This window comes from Dermacentor silvarum, chromosome 9 (genome assembly GCF_013339745.2).
Source record: "Dermacentor silvarum isolate Dsil-2018 chromosome 9, BIME_Dsil_1.4, whole genome shotgun sequence".
NCBI classification, from domain to species: Eukaryota; Metazoa; Arthropoda; class Arachnida; order Ixodida; family Ixodidae; genus Dermacentor; species Dermacentor silvarum.
In genome coordinates this window covers 75,450,696-75,476,043 of record NC_051162.1, presented here as the reverse complement: position 1 = coordinate 75,476,043, position 25,348 = coordinate 75,450,696, and the positions used below count along the sequence as shown (strand labels likewise).

The 25,348-nt window shown below is 42.4% G+C and overlaps 1 long non-coding RNA gene across 1 annotated transcript; it reads left to right on the top strand.

Annotated features, from left to right (window-relative positions):
• The first annotated feature begins 815 nt into the window (after window positions 1–815).
• LOC125939781 (uncharacterized) lies at window positions 816–24,857 on the top strand. Its single transcript, XR_007463149.1, has 5 exons — window positions 816–857; window positions 5,049–5,158; window positions 20,385–20,443; window positions 23,896–23,947; window positions 24,788–24,857. It is a non-coding gene; the product is annotated as an uncharacterized LOC125939781 (long non-coding RNA).
• The last annotated feature ends 491 nt before the right edge of the window (window positions 24,858–25,348 follow it).

The following is a 25,348-nucleotide window of genomic DNA, read 5'->3' as shown; positions in this document are numbered from 1 at the left end:
CTTCGTCGGCCTCATCGGGTATGTAATGAGGATCAGCCCACGTTGTTGAATTTTATCCCACAAATGCCTGCCTTTAACTTGCGTGAATTTGTTGCCTCATGCCGGATGGTGAGCATTACAATCGCCCACTATCAAAAGTGGACTGCTTTTTGAAATAACCTTAGTTTTCGTAAAAAGATAAGCCAAAGTAACATTTGCGCTGCTTGGCGGAACTATGCACGTTCAGGATGAAAGGATTCTTGTATTTGCGTTTACGAGGGATGAGTTGGACCAAACATTATCGATCTGCATATTTTCTGTCGCGTGCTGAAGCGTTGAAATGTTTTTAAAACGGCTAAACGGAGTTCTGTAAAAGCAGGGTTTTGCACTCCAAACAAGAGAAAAGTCCACAGCGTGGTTGAAATTTTAGCTGATCAACGGTAGCCAAGGGACAGCTATATTAGGCTGGAGACAGCATCTTGGCTGTAGGACTTCTCTTTCACTTAGGCGAGACGAAGGCAAGTCTTCTTGACGGCATAGTAACTGTAGCTTGACACGTCATTGCTGATCAGTTTCGACTATCGCTGATCAGTTTGACCATTGCTGATCAGTTTCTCGCATTGTTATATTTAGCCCAAGTATTTATACACATGGCAACAGCTATGTTTCTTTTTTTATCAGTTATCAAGAGGTACGCATTAGAAGCTCTCTCTTAGCATTTATAGTCTAAGCAATCTGCTTCTAATCAAGTAAACTTCCTTCACAACGTGCCAATGATTTACCATTGAACAATCTTGCAGATAAGCAACGTCCATTATCACATTGGCGCAACTCAGGAAAGCCTTGATGAATCTGCCGTCCAGAAATACTACGAACTTGTAAGTAGCTCCTCAAGCAGGATTGCATAATTATTGAATTCCTGCTGATCAGTTTCTAGTGCTGTAAATAAACATTCGCCACCAAGTTTTAAGTTGAGTGCGGTTTGAATAGCTTCCCCAATGGCGAGCAAAAAACCTAGAAGGTGTTTCTCTGCGCATCACTGTTATATTAAGAAGGTAAACTATATAAAGAAAGTATTCAACATGGAGTCAAATCTCTGCATGACATTGGAAAAAGCATCTGTAGAACTGACAAATAAGAGCGATTATTTCAAACGGCGACGTTTTGATTATTCACCGTCTATTTCAGTCGTTCCAAATTATTGCATACTTCGAGGGCACGTGTTCTATGCTCATAGATAATAGCCTGATAAATTAGCCAGATAACCCTCTACTAGCAGTATGGTAAGCTGAACAATTTACCTAATACCAGGTTAAAAATTTTGCACACAATGTCACTGATGTATCCACCACAGAAAGTTAGTGATTCGCCAGCATTACAGCCAATCCTCGATAAAACAAAGCAGGATATAACGAAATGTCGGTTTTATTGTACTGAAATTCCTCTTAAAATTTACATACATACCGTTGCATATCAGAGCAGAGAATAAATACCAGACCCTTGCAATATATCGCTTTCCGCAGGGTTCCCCGCACATTCAGTGCATCCGCGTTAAATACTCCACCGAGCAACACTTGTAATTCCCGCAAATGGACGTAGCTGCGCGTAAGAAGCAGCCAGTTACCGCATTCGCACTTCTCTGCCTGTAACTACGGCACTGCAGAGGCTAGTGCAGTTAGGCATGGCCTCGGAGGTTACACTGGTGCAATTTTGGACGCCATGCTTAGCTACACCCAACCTGCGCCAGCCTGCGCGCCACGCCACATGAAGAGAAGTGTGATTGCGCTGGTGAGCTACTCCTTGAGCAACACGATTACGCCGCTGCTGAAAATTTACACCAGCAGCGAAGTAGAATACACTTGGTTACTGCATTATCTGTTTTTGTCTATTTGATCTATGCGCCACTAGGTGGCAACACCATACAGGCCACTCACGTTTGCGGTTCCGCCACAAGACCCCAATGACCAGTCCGCCCGCGCTTACCCGATTACCGGATAAGCTAAACCTCTCTAGTGTCTTCTAGAAGCTTGCCGTCATGAAACCACTTAAGTATTTGCAAATAAAAAACACACCGCAAAAAAGACAGGGACCCGAGAGAGCGACACGCACACAGCGCACACAGAGCTACACGCACAGAGCACGAACCGCGACGGCTCGAGGGCGTTGCCGTCGCAAATCGGCGTAGTCGTTTGGGCCCTCAAGCAGCGCTCGGGATAGGAGTTGAGGAAGTCATATTTTCGTAGTGATAGGTTTGGTCGAAAGCGAGTCGATGACCTTGGTCGAAAGAGCAGGGAGTGGTCATTTTCCCTCTCTGGTGTTCCTGTCTTTTTGCGCAGTTTTTTTCCCTATGAATCACCAATACGCCCAAATTTCCACGCTAAGTCGCTTAAGTCTGTTTCGACGTCGAAATTTCAGCCCATCATAAGTGATGGAATCATCTACCACGACGGTTTGAGGGCGTTGCCGTTAGGCATGGGCATAGTCGTTTGGTCTCTCAAGCAGTGCTCGGGAATTTAGAGGACTGCACGGGCCCAGTTTTTCAGCCCGGGCCCGGCCCGGGCCCGTTTTTGCGCTGGGCTGCCCGCCCGAGCCCTACTAAAAGTTTTATGGCGAGACCCGGGCCCGGCCTCTGCCCGGAAATAATCTACGTTACCCGCCCGGCCCGGCCCGCCACCCCTTTATCTTAGGGCCGAGCCCGGCCCGAGCCCGGCCCGAAACCGGGCCGAACCCGGCCCGAGACCGAAAAAAACATGTTTTTCAGAGTCGAGACGTGCGAGGATAACTCCGTGCACGGTACATGCACGTCACCACAAAGTCCGAGCCCGGCCCGGGCCCGCGTCAAAAAACCCGAGCCCGGGTTGAAAAGCACATGCCGTGCCCGAGCCCGGCCCGAGCCCGTGAAAAAACTGTCCTACCCGGCCCGGCCCGTGGGGCGGACGGGGCCCGGGCTTTCGGGTAAATCCGAGCCCGTGCAGTGCTCCACTCGGGATAGGAGTTGAGCAAGTTATATTTGCGTTTGGGTTTGGTCGAAAGCGAGTCGATGAGTCACGAGGCGGAACAGCATGCTAACCATAGGTCAATTCCGTACGGATGTAAATGAGAACGTTGCTCCGTTCCTCACTTGTGGAAGAAGCAAAAGCTTCGTAACTAGATAGTCTGTAGGGAGTTCATATGTTCGGTTCGCAAATAACAATTATAGGAAAGTGATTCTTCAAGACAGATTGGCGCAAATCCGAGATGCGGGTTTTCAAGCCTCTGGCATTCCATTGAAAAATCGTCGCACTTCTAACTTCAGTGCGAACTGAAAGTATCGGGTGAGCCATGGTGCTTACAGGAGGCTTGCAAGTACTGGATTAAGTGCATCCAGTACTTGCAATGCACTTTGAGCTGTTGGTGTCTGCAGCTTGTTAAGTAGCACGCGAATGCTAGCTGTCGCTATCAGTCTGGAGCCTGATGCGCTTCCTGGAGGCCACCGTCGCCGACGCCGCCGGTTCCGGCAAACGCCCTGGGCGGTCCATGCCCATCCATCACCACCAAACAAGGCGCGACGACTGATAGATACACTGGAGATCTCATAAAAATTGCCAGAGGTAGAAAAACAACACTTTCTTTGTCTGCCATACAATGGTGTTACCAGGGTCTGCTTCTATTTTTTTTTATTTATGTATTCATTAATTTATTGGTTGAAAATAACCCTAAAGGTCCTCCAGAAGAGGGTATTACATAAGGGGGGGGGGTAACACGAACATAATACTGTCATTACAATTTATGACCAAATGCAACAAACGCGACAATATTCGCGACAAAATAAGCAGACACGACAATGTGTAGCAAAATCAAAATTCGGATAAAACCAAATGAGCACAAAATTAGAAGCCATTTAAAAATTGGAAAACCTAGAATTCTGAATACATAAAAGGCACTAGAAACAGAATAACTGGAAAACGGTATCAGATGAATAGCGAAGGTACCAGAGGAACACAATAAAAAATGTACGTTCTTACATTGCCCATAGTCGTCACATTCTGATATACGTACACCCGTGAGCAAAAGTATACGTACCGCAGGATCGCCGAAAAAAAAAAACTGAGTTTCTTTGTAATTAACATGCATAAACAGAAATAGATAAGTACACTGGAAATTTCGCAATGCTAAGTTTCGACTGTAATCCTCAATTTCAAGTTTCAATCGCAGGCAGTTGAAAAAATTGCCTTTATTGCGGAAACCCTGGTCCGTATACTTTTGCTCACGGGTGTACCTAGCAATTGCGTAAATTTATCGGGTTGAACTTCAGTAACAAGGTCTCATGGTAGGTTATTCCAGTCAAGTGTGGTTGTGGGTATTGCGCGTAGAGAGCTCAGTGACACACTGGGCGTTTGACTTTGATAGGGTGACCTCAGCGAGGATGGAAAATGACAGCGTGTGGCTGAAAGAAGTCATCATGCAAACACTCGTGATGATAGTTTCCGCGCTCGTGATGATAAAGGTCGTTGCGTGAAAAACACGATTTCAATTATTATGCAATCTCGATACCAGAATAGCTGTCGCACAATCAATATATTCATTGTACTCTCCGCGAACTAAAATGAAAGACAGTACCTCTATCCTGTATCCTGAATTCACACTATGATTGAACCTGAAAGAGGTATCGGTCTCAACGCAACACAAAACATGGATTGAATTCTCTCATGATTTGATATTTTCTCCCTCTGAGTTAAACCACAGCATTTATTGAGTAAGTTGGCATATAACGAAGCCTGTCCTCCACAATGAGGACAAGCAGCCATCGTCCCATTTGCTGTTTCATCGTATGTACTTCTACTGCGACGTTGTTTTATATGCAGATTTTGAACATGGAGCTTTATAAATATTTTGGTTAGTGAATATTTAAGAATTTTATCATGTTATACTATATCAAAAAACTTAATCAATAATGTCCTTCAAGGTATACTCATGCGTAGTCATTAGGTAAATTTACGTAAATAAGCGATTTTCAGTATGATGTCCGAGGTTCACGTAAACATTTTACATTATGACTCTCAAGAAGGGTACGCTTTCTTTGCGTGCAGGTCAAGCTGCCTGAGAATGCTTGTCTACCATGGTACTTTTTTGGACTAAGAGAAAATAAATTTTGGCAAAAACTGAAACTTATGAGCACAACCTACCAGAAGAGTAAGATGTGAGTAGCAGTAACACACAATTTTCAAACACTAGCATGCTCTTACAATAATATCAAAAATACGCGATGGCAATGATGACGATATTGTCAAGACAATCCGGAAATTTGTAAGATAAAACTTTCTTTGTATTCACAGTTGACTGAACGAAATGGGGAAAGTTGTAACGGTTCATTAACACCTTCGCGAAAGCTTGGCTTCACATTGATTCTAACATCTGCTTTGTATCTGCATATTTTTATGTATTTACGCGTCTCCTTTTGGACACAAGCAGCATATTGCATCGGTGTTGTTCATCTGCCTGACTACACCATTTGTTATTATTCCTCCGAACCCTCGCAAGGAGCAAACATCGACTTGGCTCTCGGCATAACTCGGCATAACTTGGCTCTCGGCGTAACTAAAATATCGCCTCACGTCACCGTATCTAGGTACTCTACTGTGCCTTGATCAACTTCGTCCAAATTAATACCACAGGTAGCTGTTTCGACTCCCACCAGAGGTCGTGGGTTAGAGTACCTTAATTACCTATAATTAGTTTGGCTTAAGTAACCAAGTCTTAATTAACTTCGCGTTAATTAACGCCAACGGTAGTGGTTTCGACTATCGTCCTTTACGATGTCAATTGGAATCTAACTTCCCACGAAAGACGGAAGCAGCTGTTTGTTGTCTAAAAGATGTCTTCAACGGATAATTCTAAAGTCTAGTAGCTGTCTTGATCAAGACAATTTGTAGCCGTGGACGTCTAAAAGTACTTCAGTAAGCCCTGCTAACGTTACGCTAAAAGTTCGCTAACGGACATCTTGACACGAACAACTGAAGATTTTTATTGGACATTCCCTCAAATGTTCGTGGTAGCGGCTACAGCAACACGGGGTTTTTCCAGGGTTACAATTCATTTTAAATGAAGCATGAATATCAGAATTTTTTTAAAATTATTGTCAGATATAGTGATGCGACAGACTGTTTTTCCCGATGCGAATAATGGGAATAGTGTAGCATAGGCCGAGTGGTCGACTAGTGCATTTTACTTAGACCAATCAATTGAATGTCGCCCATCACAGCTATTTTGTATATAAAACAAGATCTGTATCTTATGCCGATGTAATGCCAATGTGCGCCCTTTGACTAAACCAAGGATATCTCCTCCTCATGAAATACATCGCTGTCGAAAAAACTTTTGCCTGCTGGGTCTCCTGAGATCTAGAAGTTTCTAGCAGGGAAACATTTTTGTCAGTGATACTCCGCTTCAGGCAGATATGACATCCTGGTATCAGTTACAGCCAGCAGCATAATTACACAAGCATAGGAAAAGGAATGTTGTGCTACAATAAACTCTTTAAAATAAAAAATGGTTCATATGTAGAAAATAACTCTACGCACCACTCCATCAGGCAATGCAAATATTTTCTTGTGATGTCCGTGCCTCATTTAAAACTAAATTGTAGCCTACTTAGCAGGTTCCCCATGTTAAGTAGCGCCATATGCTTGCCGAGCATCACGCAGAAATAATGGCCAGTTCTTCGGCATATCATTCATTATTGAATTGCTTGCATATTGCATGTTACCATAACTGAAAGATAAATTAGAATAGGCTGTTATTTTTGTCACACACAGTACGATGAGCTTTTCATACAGTGCAGTGCATAGAACGTGACTGCAAGCTAAATGCTGCGAGACATCTACTTCACACCATGTGACACAGTCAAGCTTTAACTAATAAATGTGAGAAGATGCAGAACGTGTTTTTAACAAGAGTGACAAATAGCAGCAAAAGTGGCCTTGAGATGATTGCGGCCGCAGCCACAGCAGGACAGTCTTTGTAGGAGGGCACTGACTGCCCACAAATGCTTTCTGTCGCAGGTCACGCGTGAAGGTTCTTATAGACACAGGCAAGCAAAACCTCCACAGACGAGGAAAAAAAGCAAATAAGGAAATGAGAATGTGCAAATTAGAACTTCAATTGCAATATGTGCCAAGCAAGAAGTTTGACTCAGATTAAAAATAAATTTAAGCCCTCCTGTGTCTTAAGGTACTGGGGTCTTAAGCTATGTATGCGATGATGCTTAATATTACTAGTATATATCCTGGCACAGTTATTAAAATGCAGAGCAGAGTCATGACAGAGAAGTGCCGTCAAATTAAAATAGGGTGTTTCGTGGCTATAAAGGCACTTATAGCCACGAAGCACCACGCACAACATGGTCTTCGCCTCGTTTTGACGAGAACAATCTGAACTGACCGCCCGGCGTCGATGGCGAGCTGTGCCTTGTAACGCTCTCTGCACAGCAGTCTGCTGAGCCAGATGATGCGTGGAAGGGTTCCTGGAATAAGGGACCCTCCCACCTCGACTGCCAACTTACTCACAGTTTAAAAGAAAGATTTATTCATTCATTCATTCGTGGCTATAAAGGCACTTATCAACTTCTCAAACAAGTGTGAGAGCCTCTCTGCTAAATAAAATCAGTTTGACACAGGTAACCATTCTGCAGGTAAATGATCTGATATCTTGATTACAAAGTTAAATCTCATTTTATATTACACCAAAAGAAAAGTTAAGCATTTTGTTCTGCCTAGCTGTCGCCTTTTTTCATACTTAATCGTGACATAGTGCAACTTAAGCAGGTAGCACACAAAGGACTTGTGACAAAGTATCACAATGCAATGCTTCTGGGGTTGGGTCAATCATTTTTGTTGATATATTTTCAGCAGACCCTAATTGGCTTAGGGCAATACTTCACAACAATAACGCGTCACCTTGATTGATACCTCATACAAAATTTAAATTATCTCATGTGATCAAACCAGAACATTTCCCCCTGTCTTAGAAGTGTTAACATAATTGTTGCACCAGAAAATGCAATGTCATTTCTACAGGTTGCAGGTTCATCAGCTCATCTATAGCATCAGGTAATTCTGAGCATCTGCATTGACAGCCACTACACAGAAAAAAGTCACAGGTCAGCACAGTTGATAAGTCACTGCACAGAAAAAAGTCACAGGCCTGCGCGGCACAGGCTGCACCTTCTCAGCGTATGCTGGTGGAGCGGCTCAATAGTAGCTCCAATTTCGGCACCACGCACAACATGGTCTTCGCCTCGTTTTGACGAGAACAATCTGAACTGACCGCCCGGCGTCGATGGCGAGCTGTGGCTTGTAACGCTCTCTGCACAGCAGTGTGCTGAGACAGATGATGCGTGGTTGTAGTCGCGCACGTAGCTCTACGATTCGTTTCTTACCTTGCGATTCGTACCTTGCGAGGATAGCGGTTCGTACCTTGCGAGGATACACCATAATGTGTACCGAAGAGGTATCCATATTACGTGGGACACAGCTCACATTCCTTGACCCGTAGCACGGCACATTCTTCTTGTTCGTGGTGGTTATGATGATCACAATTGTTTCTTGGAATCTTCAAAACGGGCTGGTGAAAAATAGTCACCTAGCCTGCTTGAGTTAACCAAGTCTACTTAAATGCAGCATGCAATTGCTAAATGCAACTTACATGTCCGGCGCGCTGTGTTTGCAGGTACCTTAACTACATGGTGCCACCATACTGGCGGAGGCTCGGGATCGCGTAGATTGCGTGCCTCGTCTGAGTCGTACCTCGTCGTCTGCTCCTGCACACGCTGCGTTTGCAGGCACCTTAAGTATATGGCGCCACCATACTGGCGGAGGCTCGGGATCGCATTGATTACGCGTCTCGTCTGAATCACATCTTGTCGTCTGCGCTTGTGCATGCTGCGTTTGCAGGCACCTTAACTAGATGGCGCAACCATAATGGCGGAGGCTCGGGATCTCATTGATTGCGCGCCTCATCCCAATCGCATCTCATAGTCTACGCCTGTGTGCCTGCCTCGGGCGCGGGTATAGGACATTTTTCCGCTGCCTGATAGCAAGTGCTTGAGTGGCTCAGTGGTAAAGTGTCTGACTTCTGCGCAGCGGGCCGGAGTTCGATCCTGGCGTGGACCGGTTACCTTTTTTCGTACTTCCGGCGATAGCGGTTACGGTCACCAGTGGCGGCGGAACTGTACTCTCGGAATGTTCAAACTAGCGAAAGATGAAACATGGCAGCCTAGTGAGACGGCGAAGAAAAGCACGTTGCTAAATTCTGATAACACCTCTGATTGATATTATTTAAATGAATCACAAAAACAACACAGGTAGCATTATAGTTATGACAATTTTTTGCAAAGGAGCTCTGCACACTGCTGGAACTCACAGCATCATGCCTGTTCTGCACGCACATGTAAGAACACAATCTCAGACACATGCGCCATCACACATCGCTGTGCAATCCTCTAAGAATAAGGTTAAATAACACTCTACACAACCTACCTTCGATGATTTATTCGGCCGCACCAGCCAAGTGGTTATGGTGGTACAGCCAAATTGAAGTTCGTTCTTGTGACGAAGCCTCGGCCCATGTTTTATCAATCCAAGCAGTAAAGCATACATCCTGCAGCACACAGATATGTCTGAAATTAGACTCCTTGTGATGCTGCACAGTAAATTCCTGTAAAGAAACTAAATCACACAGAAAGCCTTTTGGAATACAGAACTCATCACGTATTGGCTTGAAAACATTCGTACATGGAGGAAGCAAGGTGCAACGTACGCTGTCGTAGCTAAATTTGACTCATGTATGAAATACTTGTGAATTATGACAGAAAAACGTTCATTAGTGAGTTCTTACACAGCATTGACCACCTACAGTTAAGTTTTCGAAGGCTTAGGGAAGCTAAGTAGTAGTAGAAGTAAACTGTGCACAGTGGTGCTGAAAAACGAAGAATAATAGTGGCAGCTGATTAGGTACCTGTGCAAAAAATAATTTAGAAATGTCCGTTTGCTGAATGTTAGATGCTTTACTGTGAAGTGCTTCCTGGTATTAACCCATATACAAAAAACTGTGAAGGTCAGAGAGGGTAAAGTACATTGGCTTACACCGATCATAATGTTGAGGTTTGCCTTCCAGCTAGTGCCAAGAAGCAAGATGTCCAGCCGTGTAGACAGTGAAAAGAACAAAATAAGAGAGCATCAGGTGAAAGACAGATACGCAATTACAAATGAGGTTAACCAGAGTTATTTATTAATAAACGACAAGCAGTCGTGATTGCACTCTCAGACGAAGCACGTACTAGGCTTCAAGTTCTGCAGCCTATTTTTAACAAAGCACCAGTGCAATTTTTATATCAGCTGCCGACGGCATTTATCATTGTATAAAACAAGTAAGCATTGCAGTGGGAACGCTACAAGCTGTATAGTAACGCATGCGCACAAGCGCACGCAAAGCTCTAACGTCCCTATTGCTACTCATGCAAGAACAACATAACACAAGATAGGGCAAGCACAGTCTGGCTCAAGATTATAAACGGCGTGTCCGCTCTGAATGCACTCCCGTCAGTTGTTTCATGCTACGTTAACCATAAAGACTATGAACAAGCAGAACCCTCCTATAAACATAAAGCTGACAAAAACCGAGAAGACAAAAGAGCCCAACCATCAATAATTGTCGCGGTTTAGACCTAAAAAAATTTACATTGTTCACAAAAAACAAAGTGCCGAGTATTTCACTTACATGAAGAAGTGCTACCCAAACGTGCGACGTACAAAGGCGCATCGAGAACGAAGGCGGCGAACGCAGATCCCGCCATTGTGGTAGCAAGCAGTCGGCGAAAACACACAATACAGCCGATGTCACAAATCACTGATGCAAAACACACGGCAAGCAGCGTCGGCACAGCTAAATAACTCTATATGATCTCAAATAAATGTATGGAACAGATTAGAACGGCACACAACTAGGACAACGTACGAACCCACGAAAGAGACAATGCATACGTCAGCGACCTTTCTTTTTTTCAAACTTCCTGTCTCCCAGTGTTATCAGCCCGGGATCGTATGCCTGACAAATTTAGAGCCTGTGTACTTCACTATCGCCAAAACGATCGCGCCGCGGTGGCTGCTGTGTGACACCTCTATGATCAGAGCCACCGTGATGCGATCACTTTGACACCGGCGTTTCGCTCCTGCTGTAAGCCGCTGATTGCTGCGCGAGCATGGAATAAAGGTGTCCAGGCGTCGTGTGTGCGCGCTGGGTTGAAAACGATAATGCACCTTTGATTGTTGAAGTTCCGGTGCGAAATTGTTCATCAATGAAACCAGCTTATTAAGTTGCTTCTTATGAGTTCGTTTAACTGTGGTGTCTTTTGTCCGTTAACGCTGACGGTAACCGTAAACTTAACATTCCGTTTGGCATTTTGTACACTTTTAGACAAAGACAACTAAAAAAGTTCTTGAGTTAGACATTCTGAATCTGTTGAACGAAGTAGACTCTGGTAACACTAGTCGTGAGTTGCTACCGCAGATAGAACCTATACTAGTATATTTCAGGCGCTTGGGCTATGTTTAGAAGAAATTCTAGTTGCAGTCTTGTCGTAGACAAAGACGTCTATAGCCCCTTTGTAGCCGTTTCAACACGTTTTTAAGAGCTTTTGTGTTTTGTGGGTTGAAGTTAAGGCCGCTTCGCCCATGTTTTGATGTTGAGTCGTGGGTTGGAATTCCTTAATAAATTTCGCCTTAATTAACAACAAAGGTGCCACTAGAGGTTGCGGGTTGGACTCTCGACCTTCGCGATGTCAATTAGAATCCAACTTAACTTGGAGATATCGCCTGTTGGCCAATATCGGCAAGTTGGTTCGGCTCCCTCCAAAGGTAGAGGGTTTGACTTCTACCAAAGGTCGCGAGTTCCAGTGCCTTAATTGCCTATATCCTAATTATTCGTGCGTTAATTAACTTTGCCGGAATTAACACCACTAGTAATGGATTCGACTCCCTATGAATTATGATGTGATAATTTTTGGTGGCATAACGCCGGGCGACGTTACGCTGAACATGGGATTTTTCAACCTGTGCGCCGTCTAAGGCTTTAGCCTTAATAAAAGCCCCAAAACCTAACCCTGTAGGACACCAGACATCACCTCAGGACATTCACAACGGCAACCATTTATACCCAGTCTCTGCAGTCTGTTTTTGAAGAAGTCACGAACCCAGGTAATGATGGTGTGATGCAGTCCTAGAAAGGACAATCTATGTAGTAGGAGGACATGGGAAACAGCATGAAATCCGTTTTGAAAATCAAAGAACGCACGGTCACCCTGTTTATGTCGGTCAAACGCAGAGAAAATATCATGGCTAAATTCTGAAAGTTGCTTTGCGCACGAGAGCCCTCATCTGAAGTCATGCTAACACGCGGTAAAGTAATTGTATTGATCTTGGTGCTTCATCATTGCACTGTACACAATATGCTACGTTGCTTTGTAGCAGACACTAGTCAATAAAATCCGTCTATAATTTACTACAGATTTATCACAGCAGTTTTGTTATTGGGGAATATATTGGCTTTGTTTTTCCATGAATGGGGCAAACAACCACTCCCCATATATTTCGCAAATGAAGTAACTAAGTAATAAGCTAGGGAAAACACGGAGAATGCGGGCGATGGAAATTCAAAACGATGAGCAACACGAGGACAAGGTAAAAGCAGGAGCCATCGTTTCCACAAGTGCATTTGTCCTTTTCAAGGCGACATATGCTCTCCTCGGCACAGTATATATAGGTACAGTTCTTCGAAAGGGGAGAGAGGGTAAGGCCCGTGGACGAAGTAATCAGCAAGGGTGTGTTAGCGGCGAGGGTGTAGAATTGAAAAGAAAGATAATGCGCTACTGGATGTCGGTGGAGCAATGTCAGGCAGTGCGATGTGTCAGCCGGTTGACGTGTCAGTGTAGGTCCGTCTTTGCGTGCAAAGGGCCTGGACGACAGGGGGGGGGGGGGGGTGTCTGCTCCGCTGGAGGTCAGTACACTCTCGTGTCTCAAAAAGAGTAAAAGTAGCGGCAGATAATTGGCGCTCGTGGAAAAAAAATCATCAATGCATAAATAAAAGAACGAAAGGCATGAATGAAAGAAAAGGGAGGTTGGAATATTACTGACAACCAACTAACAACAAGAAAATACTGGAAAAAAGCAACAACAAAAAAAGAGTTGAGCAACAGAATAAAAATAGCTAAGTGATGTTCGCTATAGTTTGAAGTTTAGCATAAAGAATAGATTCTAAAGCTCCCTTTGAAACGTTTATGGCTATTGATTGCAATGTATTGAACTTTTTGATGAGGTGTAATTCTCTAGAATTTGTGTTACGCGCAGAACTGAAATTTGACTGTAGTATGTAGAGTTTAAGTTCATCAAACTTATGACCCGATTGGTTAAAATGCTCGGTGACGGCTTTAGGAAGCCTTTTAGCTGTGTCCGCGCAATGTCCGTTTAACATGATGTTCATTGGTTGTCCAGTTTCACCAATATATTGTTGCTCACAAAATGAACATACTGCAAGCATATAAATTACATCGGAACTAGTGCAAGTAAAGCTAGTTTTCACTTCTTGTGCATAGCTATTTACGGTGCTTTTAATATAAACGTCGCTTTGAAAGTGCTTGCATGTTTTGCACCTGGGGCGGCAACATGTTTTTATTACAGGGGATGATGTTGGCTGACTTCTGCATGCACTAACACTTTTTTAACGTTTCTGCTGCGGCAATAGGCTACCCCTGATACACCCGGGACCGCTTTTCTCGGACGCACGTTACTTGATAATATTGGGTGTCGTATTTTCGTAGGATTTTGTGTATGTTGGGGAGGGCATAAAAATATTTTGTTATAAAGGCTGGTGGTCTCTCAGATTCAGGTATAGATTGTTTCTTAGCTAATGCCGACTGCGTCTCTAACCTTGACGCAGCGTCATAAGCCCGGTCGAGAGAAATTTATAAATAGTTTTGTGCCACTATCGTTACTCTTCTATGCTGTACAACACATACAGTTAGCAAGTTATTTTAAGCTCACTTAGGTGCTGGATATAACTGTTGTCTTCACTACAGATTCATCTTATTGGTTTTGTTGTCCGATAAAATTTCCTCGCTTGCAGTGTCGTGGGTGAGGACTAGTGTTGTCTAAATATAGCTGGCTATCCGTAGGCTTCCCGTATAAAGTGTCGTTCTCAGTTTGCCATTTTTTATGTAAACCGTCGTGTCGGGGAATTTGACTTGAGTAGGAGAGTGGTGAGCAGTAAACTTAATACTCTGGTGAAAGTGGTTAGAATGGCTAACAAGGTTGGTTACCGCGTTTATGCCGTGTTCCCATATTAGGAATACGTCGTCAATGTAACGCAGGTTAGTGGGGGGTTTTAAAGGGTATGATTTTGTAAGGTTTGCTTAAAGCCATCCAATGAAAATGTTAGCATACGTGGGAGCGAATGGTGTTCCCATGCTTGTGCCGAAAGTTTGTAGGTAGCGAATAAAATCGAATTCGAAATAGTTGAGCATGAGAAATAACTCATGAATTGAGAGATAAACTTCAGGAGCATACGCTTGAGGATTCACTGCGATGGAGTTTGACATAGCTTCAATTCCATCACTCAGGGGCATGTTAGTGTAAAGAGCAGAAACATCTCAAGTTACAAGAATAGCGTGGTCGGAGATGATTTATTTGGCGTTAATCGAGTCAATAATTCGAAGGAAGTCGGTCGTATCTTGAACGAAAGATGGTAGGGTGGTTGGGATGTTTGACAGATGCTGATTGAAAAATTGAGAAAGTGACTTGGTAGGTGTGTTGTGATTAGACACTATAGGCCTGCCTAGAATTTTTGCAGTGAATATTTATTCTACGACAACCTCACGTATCTTAGTAAGAAGGTAAAAGCGACCATCTTCTTTCTTATTGGGCATCATAAATCGATACTCAGGCTGGGTGTTGTGTTCCTTGGACAGGAGCTCTGTTATTCTGCTTTGCACAAGAATGCTTAAACCGAAGTTGAAGCCTAGTTTTGGGTGTGGTTGCTCAGTTGTTTGAAGGCCTCATTTTGTACTTTTCTAAAGGCCATATTACGATACTGCTGCCTTTATCATCAGATCTTATTACAATAAGCTGACACTTTAGAACTAGACTTTAGATCGTATGCCAGAATGCCATGGGCTAGCCCAGCTGACTGAACTGTGATGCCATTAAGTACCCTTAACACACTATTGTCGACATGGACCCATATTCACAGTTGTCCGGGAGAACACCACAGTACTTAGTGAAAAAAGCTATGTGAAAGTATTTGTTTTATGCTCTCACACTTTTCATAGTCATCTTTGGCAAATTTTCCAGTAAGTTCTGGATTGGAATTACATTTTCTCTGCCATTTTGCTTAATAAATATTTACAATTCCCTTGAGTTATCTTGTAACTTTGTGTTCATAGAGGCAAAGTAGTTGTCCTTGGAAAATTTATTTCTGTTTTTATGTCTTTAGCAAGAGTTCTAATTTTATCAAGTAGTGTTTTTGCGATTCGTCTTGCAAAAGTAGAAAAGACAGCAAAATACTACTTAGTTGGGTGATATACTGCTGAGCTGAAACCGGCTGAATTGAATTATTCTAACTCAGAAAATTAATCTTTTGCCGCTTTAAAAGCTGTTGAGCACGTTCGTATTTACTTAGGTGTAAAGCTGACGCTATTCAATGATTATCAAACATTGGCTCATTTTGTGAGCATGGCACGGCTAAGAGCCTAGATTAACCCCAGTCATTCGATTCACAAATTCGCACCATGATAGCCCGCTCATTACTGAAGCTAAGCACTGTTTCGCTTACTGAAGAAATTACCACATTATGCTGTGTAAAAGTATACAGAAACTTCAGTTTACCAATTCAAAATATCGCACACAATGTAGCCGCTACGATTTCGAGGAGCTTCATCTGTACAACTCCGTAGCTAGGCCTACAGTATCAGCTGGACATGACAGCTTCCGCCGCGCATATAGGGAATTCATAATGTGATTTATTGCAAACATGCTACTCTGCCATACATGTGACAAAAAGTTCGAACAATCAACAAACTATATGACAACTCTTAAACATCCAAATATTCGCTCTTAATGCATCATTAAACCATCAAGAGCTAGAAAATAAGGGAGAGAAGTCGGATGAACACAAGCTTTGCTGCCTTCCGTGCATGAGTATACAAGGAAGAATATCTTTAGAGCTAGAATACCAAAAGCTAGCCGAGTTATTTCTTTCGTCAAGCCTGAGTGCTTTAAACAAACATAAACGACCGGTAACAACAAGGACGCATTCCGAAGTGCACGATGAACACAGTGCGCACGAGATCACGATAGTATTTTTATCATCCGATCATAAGCCAATGGTCTAGCAGAAAGCGTCGTAGTAGGAATCATCAGTACCTTATGTTGCATCCAAACACTTCCGGTAGTTAGAAGTTCAACCTTGATGCCACTGCGAAACATCAAAACAGGATGAACACCATTAATGCAGGCTAGAGTTATCATTTTGCCACTTGTGGCCCAGCGGCCATACTTCCTGCTGTCAGTTAGCTAGGCCTCCTACAAAATCTCAACCTTGCTAAAGGCCAAATAAGTGCTAAAGAATAGGTCGAAGAGCACGACATAAAGAGGAGATGCAATAAAAGGTGAAGTGGTGAGTTAACGGATATAACCTGGTAGCTGTGTCGTAACGAAAGGAATTGTATTTTAAAATGGAAAATTTTACGAAGAATTCGAAATAATTTGGAGCACATTTCAGCATATAAACTTCAAGAATGTCCGCAACACCAGAGCCTCAGTTCAAACAGAGTGCACCTTTATTGGCAACGCCATTTAAATATTGCACCGGGAAGTTTCATCAAAATAAGTCTCAAGAATGAACCAATCTGTATTGGAAGCATAACATGAAAAGTACATGAAGCAGTAGGGAATGCAGAAATAAAAAATTATAAACACAGCGTAAATAGCGGACGACATCTGTCTCCCCACGATGGCCTTTTAAATTTAGATTCTCGAGATGATTGCTACACTTCTGGCGTTGTGTTTCTCACTTAATTTAGGTTTTCTTTCATGACAATATCGTTGGAATGCTGTGTCTCGTACGCAAGCATTACATCCTCGCCAGACATCCAATAGACGGTTTTGATCCCGTTTGCTCTGGCAATGTCTACAACGGAATTATACTTGAACAATGGTTTTTACTATACCTCGCGTGATTAATTTACGTCGTACTTCTTGCGTCTTGCTCTGTAACCACGAATGCCGAATCTATTGAAAAAAAATCCATACATTAAAAATTGTACGACTATCTACTTATGCCAGTAGTTCTTGCAGGCACTGCAATGACTTTGGTAGCCTAGACCACATGCTCTGGCGTTACCCCTCGTTGCGAGGCACGGAACAAATCAATGAGGACAAGTGGCTCTCCGCTATCAGTGGCCCCGATGCCGGGGTGCAACTATAGTCTGTCCAGAGGGCCTATGATGCGGCGGTCGGGCATGGCCTGACTGTCCGAGCATGGCAGCGACCCGCTGTGCGCTGAGTCGCGTACCTCAGGACTTTCATTAAAGTTTTGTATCCATCCATCAATCTACTTTTTGCCTATTAGCATTTCTATTCAAATCATAAACACCAACTGTTCAAGGCGCGCTGATCCGATGTTCGCGGGTGTTTATTTCGGAATTACTTTACGGAATACCGATTACAAACAAATTGCTCGCAGATAATTATTTCAAAGTGGGTTAGAATATTCTAAACTTTCGAATAACAAATCGAATAGTCACTATTCGTAAATGCGGATATTTCTGGAATGCTTTTTGAATATTTCAAAACGACAACTGTACCCAATTAAACATAAAGTCGGAGTAAAAGTATGGTAAGTTTCCACCCCAGCGGGCATAGCATAGCCATAAAACGTGAGAACTTGCGTAGTAGAGTGGACTATGTCGCTTACGTAGCCATAGGTGAACTTGTCTGTGGCGCCAAATGCATTTTGTGAAAAGGGGACAGAAGTGAAGAGACAGTGAAGCGCCAATGACGCTTCACTGTCTCTTCTCTTCTGTCCCCTTTTCACAAAATGCATTTCGCGCCACAGACAAGTTCACCCAGGAAATATCAGCACCAACTTGCCCAAGAAGAAGTTCTGTTGGAATATATTATGTAGCCATACTTTACAGGCTATACAACGATCGTTCGCACTGTCTCAAGAGTCCTGTGCATGCGAAGAAACTAGTCGCTTGCTTCTAATGCTCCATTTGTGCTTTCAATTTGTTTCGTATTCGATTGCTTTTCAAATTTCATTATTCGCCCACCCCCAATTACTTCCCAAGAAATAGATAAAATTGGTGCAGAGAATAAAATCTATGTCGATGTTATTGTAATTATGGCAAGACTGCAGAAAGCAGGAAGAGGGAGAGCAGAAAACGCCCATGTAAAGCTGCACACATGGCCTTTCGCTAGTCTTTATGTCTAAATCACTGAAAGTCAACTTGACGCTTTGAACATTGGCGTCAACGTTTTTCCAGCAAAAGACTAACGCATGCGAGCATATTTGCCTTATAAGGTGTGATATGAGAGCATCTATCGGAGGGAGTGAACGTTTTCACAATGTACTAGCCAGCGTTTAATACCAAAGCATTACTTGAATATTTCACGTTTACATACATACATACATCTTTATTTCAGCAGCTTACTATTGCTTTTTGCGTTTTGTTCTGCTTGCTATAAATATATTTTCCGGATTCCACTGGGTGATTCTTGGTGAGATGTACATGTAAATAAGATCTCAATATCTAGATTTATTTTATTTCTCTTATAACATTCAATAGCACGAAAAACACTTTTGTTTTCAGTTGGCTTATACCTTAGGAGAGAAAATACCTAACGCCTTATTTTTGCACAGCAATGTATAACAGAAGATATTATAACTATAAGGCCTATATTTTTGTGTACGAGGCAGGCAACAGGACTAGATAAGTTTGTTTGCGTCTTCTGTTGGAAAAAGAAGTGTATTTACAAAACTATGGATATGCACAACTTCTTAAATGTGTAGTGGAGTGAGTCTTGGGAACCTATTTCTCTACCCGTGGGATGTGTTGTTATCATTATGAAAATATCATTGTTAGGGCCCCTTTAAATGTACAGGAAAAGCTATCACATTTGGTTCTTTCTAACTTTCACGCAGTAATGTTTATTTGCTGCCGCAGCTCTGAATAGAAAATAGTCACGCCACTGAGGCACTGAGGCACTGATCACAGAGCACACTGTACACGATGTGTTTACACGGCGGATTTCCATGCAGGACAATTTAGCTATAGCTTGCATGCGTGTCTCTTCATCGTCATCTTCAGCAGGCTGACTGCGTTCCGAGCTTCTTTATTGGACGTACGTATAAATATAGGTGATTATAACAGCGCGTGGGACAACACAAATTGAATTCAATTCAGTTGTTATTCTGCGACAAGAAAACGTTATACGGACAGGTAAAAGCTGTAAGAACAGCATGAAGAGCCCTGACCCCCTAGAACACGGGGCAACATAAAACCGTGCGGCTAAGGGAGTACAACCTACTAAGAGGAAATACTTACAGGAGTTAAAAAAACCTCGCTCGAAAAGGGCATTATAAAGCAGTCATAAAGAAAAAGGAATTCATCGTATCACATCATCATACAAACATTAACGTAGTTGTTTCGGTGATGTATGAGATATGTCAATGTTATTTTCTTTTATTATGTAGTTTAGAAGTGTAGGTAATTGAAATTTTAATATTTGAATGGCACAATTTACCGCAGCTTTGAGCAAGGAATAATGTTTCGTATTTTCTTTCCATTTTCGCCACCTCAAACGGCGTGACTCTCTTTAGCTACAACCAGCTCAACTTACCAGACTTATTGCATTATTGCTTTGCACTGATAGCCAGCATGCCCATTTCATCCAGTCTGCTGCCGGCCTCAATATTTCCCCTATTTGAGAATATGTTCCTTTGGTGAAATCTATGTTTGCATTACATAGCAATAATAACGCAAAATATTTATGAAATCCACGAGTAGAACATACTGCGAGCAATTTTGATTGTGGGAATTGTAACATTTGCTTCCTAATCTATATAATTCACTGGCGATACATATGCTGTCGAAATTGTAACGACCTAAAAATGTAAGCACTGAAGTTCCAGCAGCTATGTTTCTAATGTTTATTGTTCAGAAAGTCACTTCTAACTGCATAACATTGACCAACTCTGCGAGCCCCGCGAATCACACTCATGATGCTGTTTGCCAAATTTTTTTCCCGAGACAGCTCTGTCTAAGTACAGGTCCTATATTCCGGCGAACGTAAGTAACTATCAATGTTTTTACGCAGATGGCCTTTATCCCCGCTTGAAACAAGCAGCATGTACTACCAGCATTACACTTCTTTAGGTAAGTAGTGTAAATCAGTCTTTTCAGCAAAACATTAGGTCTAAGTATTCTCTCTTTCACAACAACAACCACTTTCTGACCATGTAGCCACAATTTCAACATAGCCTGAGAGCCGTACGTTGCTGAAATATTTCCAGTTAAAGCTACTAGCTAATGTTTTCTAGCTAATCCTAATAAATATTGCTTGAAAATATGCTGTACATAACTGTGTTGTACTGGGTGGTCATATTCAAGCAGTACTATGAAATTTCCAAGAATCGCCTGCTGCAGATAACATAATCATTGTCCTTGACTTTAATTATTCGAAGAGGTGAACATTACTAGCCTGAGAACCTTAAAGGCATATTCGAATAATTAACGAAAATGCACTAATTCACTTTTAAATATTTATTTCCAGCACACATTGGAATCTTCAAATTTTAGCGACGAGCTTGCTGGACATATCTAGGTTAGTTAAATTTCCAGGATAACAAAAGTGGAATAACAGTACATTTTTACGGCGAGTTTTAAGACGCAAATCTCAAAACTGGTGTCATTCTGAAAAGTTATTTCAATTGAATATGTCTTGCAAGCTCACTGGCAGGAATTCGTAAATATTCATATGTACAGTAACATTAATAATTAAGAAGGTCTAGTGAATTTTCGGTAGTTAGTTATGTGTTTCATCTTCTCGTGCAAGTAATGTCCACTGCTTTCAATAACCCAGCTCAAGGACTAGCATTTTGGTGTCAGCAACAGGCGAGTTTTAAAAATCCCGTAAAACTTAAAATTATCACCCTGTATTTACCGTAACCGTGTCGTCTTTACGGTACGGTTACGGTAAATGCACCCCGTAACCGTACGGTTTATTTGTGCGGTTTTTCTCAGCGTACAATTACACCCCATGGCATTTGTACGATGGGATGTACGGATGTACCCTACATCCCACGGTACGCCCCGTGGGATGTACCTGAATACGGGTACATCCCGCGCAATAAGCAATAATAAACTTGAAATGTTCAAGTAAAGCGTTGGTGCTAAATGCTGGCTAGTACATTGTCAAAACGTTCCCTATCTCCGATATGCATTGTACATTTTACGATCTATATTATATCTATAGTACAGGGAGTCGCCATTTGAAAAATGCGTCTCCTTGTCGAGCATCAATTTCTACTAAGTCTTTCGTTTGTGTGTTTAAATTTGTAATATTTCATGATATTTCTTAAGATACTTCTATGCATCCTCCTTGAAATAAAGACGTAAAATACATAAACTTTTATGGGCGCGTCACGTGTAAAAATACATGGTTCATATACGAACTTTTCAAGCCTCCAACTAAATGAAAATTTTTGAACATTTTCAGCACTTTTTGATCACTGTTTCTGACAATTATAGTTCGAGTAACTGGAGGCTTGCAACTATAATTTCTAAATGTGGCAACAAATTCGATGTTGTCGTTTTGTCTTGATATGATATAAGCGCTCGTTTATGCAGCTGGAAGCTTGCCCACTCTAGAATTACCCATAAGAGATGGGAATCAGATAAAAATTCTCACTGAGACAAATGCCAAAACAATTTTGATCTTTTGGTGCGTTGCTGCAAGCTGCATACTCGTGCTATCCGCATTCCTTTTCACTGCGGCAGAAGGGTTTCCACCTTATCGGTTAGGCAGGAAAAAACTTGCGTCCACATCAAAACCCTTACCAATTAAATAAAAAGGCTTAATTAGTCTATGCAGGTATGGCATAATAGTAACTTTTGATTCATTTTTAGTAGAAAATTTTATGTATGTTACTCGACGGACATTACTTTATTTCCTTGAAAATTATCAAAGTCTTAGGCGCCAAGGCCAGCATATGCACAGGATAAGCTTTATCCTCAAGGCGACAAAGGTAATTCTCAAACCTATCATAAACGCTATGGCAGGTGACTTCGCAAGCCCCAATTAAGCGCAATTCACAATAAAAAGTGGCACGCATTTATTTATCAAATATGTATACTGGCTTGGGCCACCAGGTTTGTGCTAGCTGCTGTTTTGCTATACAGACAACGCGAGCCACTGCATACGTGCCCCAATAGAAAACGTCTAGCTGGCTCCTGTTTGGTCTAGTCGACAACTTTGGTGACGTGGTGTGTGCCCGGACAGACAACTGCGGTACTGCGTACGCGATATTGGCATGTTCACATTCTTGGCTATTCCCCCCATGGAGATTAATGTGGCAAGGACACACAAGGGGGTATATCACCTTCAATATAATTTATTTATTTATTTATTAGTTACCTGCATAGCCCCGTAGCGCATTACAACAGGGAGGTTACAAACCTAACTGAATACGGGCGATAAAGCCGTATCTGCGACAGACACCTCCAAGTCAAGCGCGGCTGCTTGTTGATAATCCATTGCAACGAAGTGGCAGACAAAATTTTTTGCAGGTTGCTACGCAGTTTCAACTTAGGTGTTGCGATTACAAGATATACTCTGTGGTGGTATCATTCGACATTTTGAATGGCAGCAGGATTGCCACTTCATGTGTCAGCGGGAGTGCGCTTATGGTTTGGGGATCCACGGATGGCGCAAGGATATGCAGCATGTTGTACAAGCAAGCTATAGCTGACTTTGAGAATGATTTTCGATGGTTCCTGCCACAATCTTGTTTTATTTTTACCATAATATGCTTAGTTAGTACACGATACCGATAAATGGTATTATCAATGGTCTGCTCAATCTGCTCTATCTTCCTATCAATACACCTGCATGTAGCAGCAGGCAGTGTCACAGGATTTGCACGCTCTATGGGGCGGAACTGATAACAAAGTTTACGTTAAGATGATACCGCATCTGTAAAAACAAGTTTAAATAAACGGATGTTGATTCATTTAATATTTCTCAAAAAGGTCTAGCTCATATAGTTCTTGATGTGCCGTGGCCACTTGTTTATAATATTTTATGGAATGAGGTAGCCTATGGTGTTGAACCGTGTTGGTTTCTCACATTGCATGTACCATCAGTGTGTCATGTTCGCGTGACTTGATGTCACCAAAATATTTCACATAGCTATTTATCATTCTTGTGTAAGTATCCTGCTGCCTAGTATTTTGCATTGCTGATTTGTATGACCCTGCTGTGCGTTCTTTCCTTTGGCTACATTGTCATCTATAGTTTTATTGTTATTACTGCAGTTACTCATCTTAATTATTATTTATTTCTGACAAATATACAGAAAGCTATCTTATTTTCATTATATACTTTTGCCGACTGCGGCCACGCAGTGTAGCGGTCGACGCGCTCATCGACAACTGCAAGCGAAAATGATAGAGTATTTTTGATCCTAATAAAAACTGATCTAGAGAAATGCGGACCGATTGCCTAGTTGTCGAGTAAAGAAACAACATCGTGGAAATAGGAAGAGTGACATTTCGGTGCGTATTGTTCCGTGCTAATATATATTCCCCATTATCGCGATCTCCATTAGAAATGCCTGCTGGATCACTGCAAACACCAGTATTTACAGAACAGGCCTCAGCGTGAGTACTACGTTTGAACGCTTGCAATCCGAGTTTTGCATTCGGTTGAGAACACGGAGCATGGCGTGATGTATCCGCACCACAACCGTAAGCAATAGGATCTTGTGAAAAAACCACGCAGTTGAGGGATGACACCGTGCGTAGGAACAGTGTCAGCGTTGGACACAAGCGTGAGCCGACGGATGCAATAACCAGTGCAGTTCGCCGAAAGAAATTGGCATGCGGACAAATCTACAGCTTCAGAACAGTTGTTTCATTTGACAACATAAGTTTCTACTGAAAATTAGTAACCAAATTAAATCGCGTTCATCAGAGATGCAGAATAGAGTCATGCACGTCAGGTCAATCAAACCGTGATGAAGGTAATTAGAGGGGGGAGAAAAGCCGAGATCTCTTAATGCGTTAGCATTTTAGGTCTACTTTACTCGGAAATCTGTCCGTCTGTCAGTATTACTGACAGACGGACAGAAAGTAGGGCACTACAGTTGCCACATTAGACAGCGCAAAAAGGAAGCAGACAGTTCAGTTGCCACAACAAGCTACTTTACCAGGCAGGAAGAAAGCGGGCTGCTACATTTGCCACAACAAGTAACTATATCATATATGAGAATGCATTATGACTACCTATGACTACACAAATGTATGGCTGTGACTACATAAATATATATAAATGAGCGGCTTGAAAGAATGCTGAGCGCTTTCTCACAAGTCCCACTAAGGAGTTTATGCAGTATTATTATGTGTATTGATATAACGTACACCACGTTGTAAAGTTTCTGTGTTCTGTGAGGGATTTTACCACTGTCACTGAAGCTATGCATGTGTGGAATATATTTTTAGTTCTGATAAATTTGGATCAATGGGGAGTCTCGCAGCAGAAGTGATGACCCGCGGCTTCACGGAAGAAGGTAAGTTAATTATGAATTATATTCGTATCACGACTTATTACAAAGACCGATTCGTACAATGGACCGACAAGGAGAGAGAGAGATATATATAAACGAAGAGGGAAATGTAGCGAGATTAACCCAGGACAGGCCCGGGTGGCTACCCTACACTTTTGGAGGGACAAAGCAGCATAATAGGTAACGAAAGAAAAGAAACATAATCGAGTCAGTAATTTACAGAGCCAGTGGCAGAGGAATCTGCCCTGTCACAAGCGCTCGTACAATCCAGTGTTCTGCACGAAGTGCACAAGGACTTTTGTGGCCTTTTGCATGCAAAAATGGAAGAATTCTTCCTACAGCGCTCTGTTATCTGACAGGTTCAGTTTAGCTTGTAGAATACGTCGTTGAGTCTCAAAGGATGGGCAGTAAAACAGAAGGTGTACTAGAGCCTCTTCGCACCCGCACAAGTGAGACGCCGCACTGTTGGCCCTCCCTATATTAGGAATGAATAGAC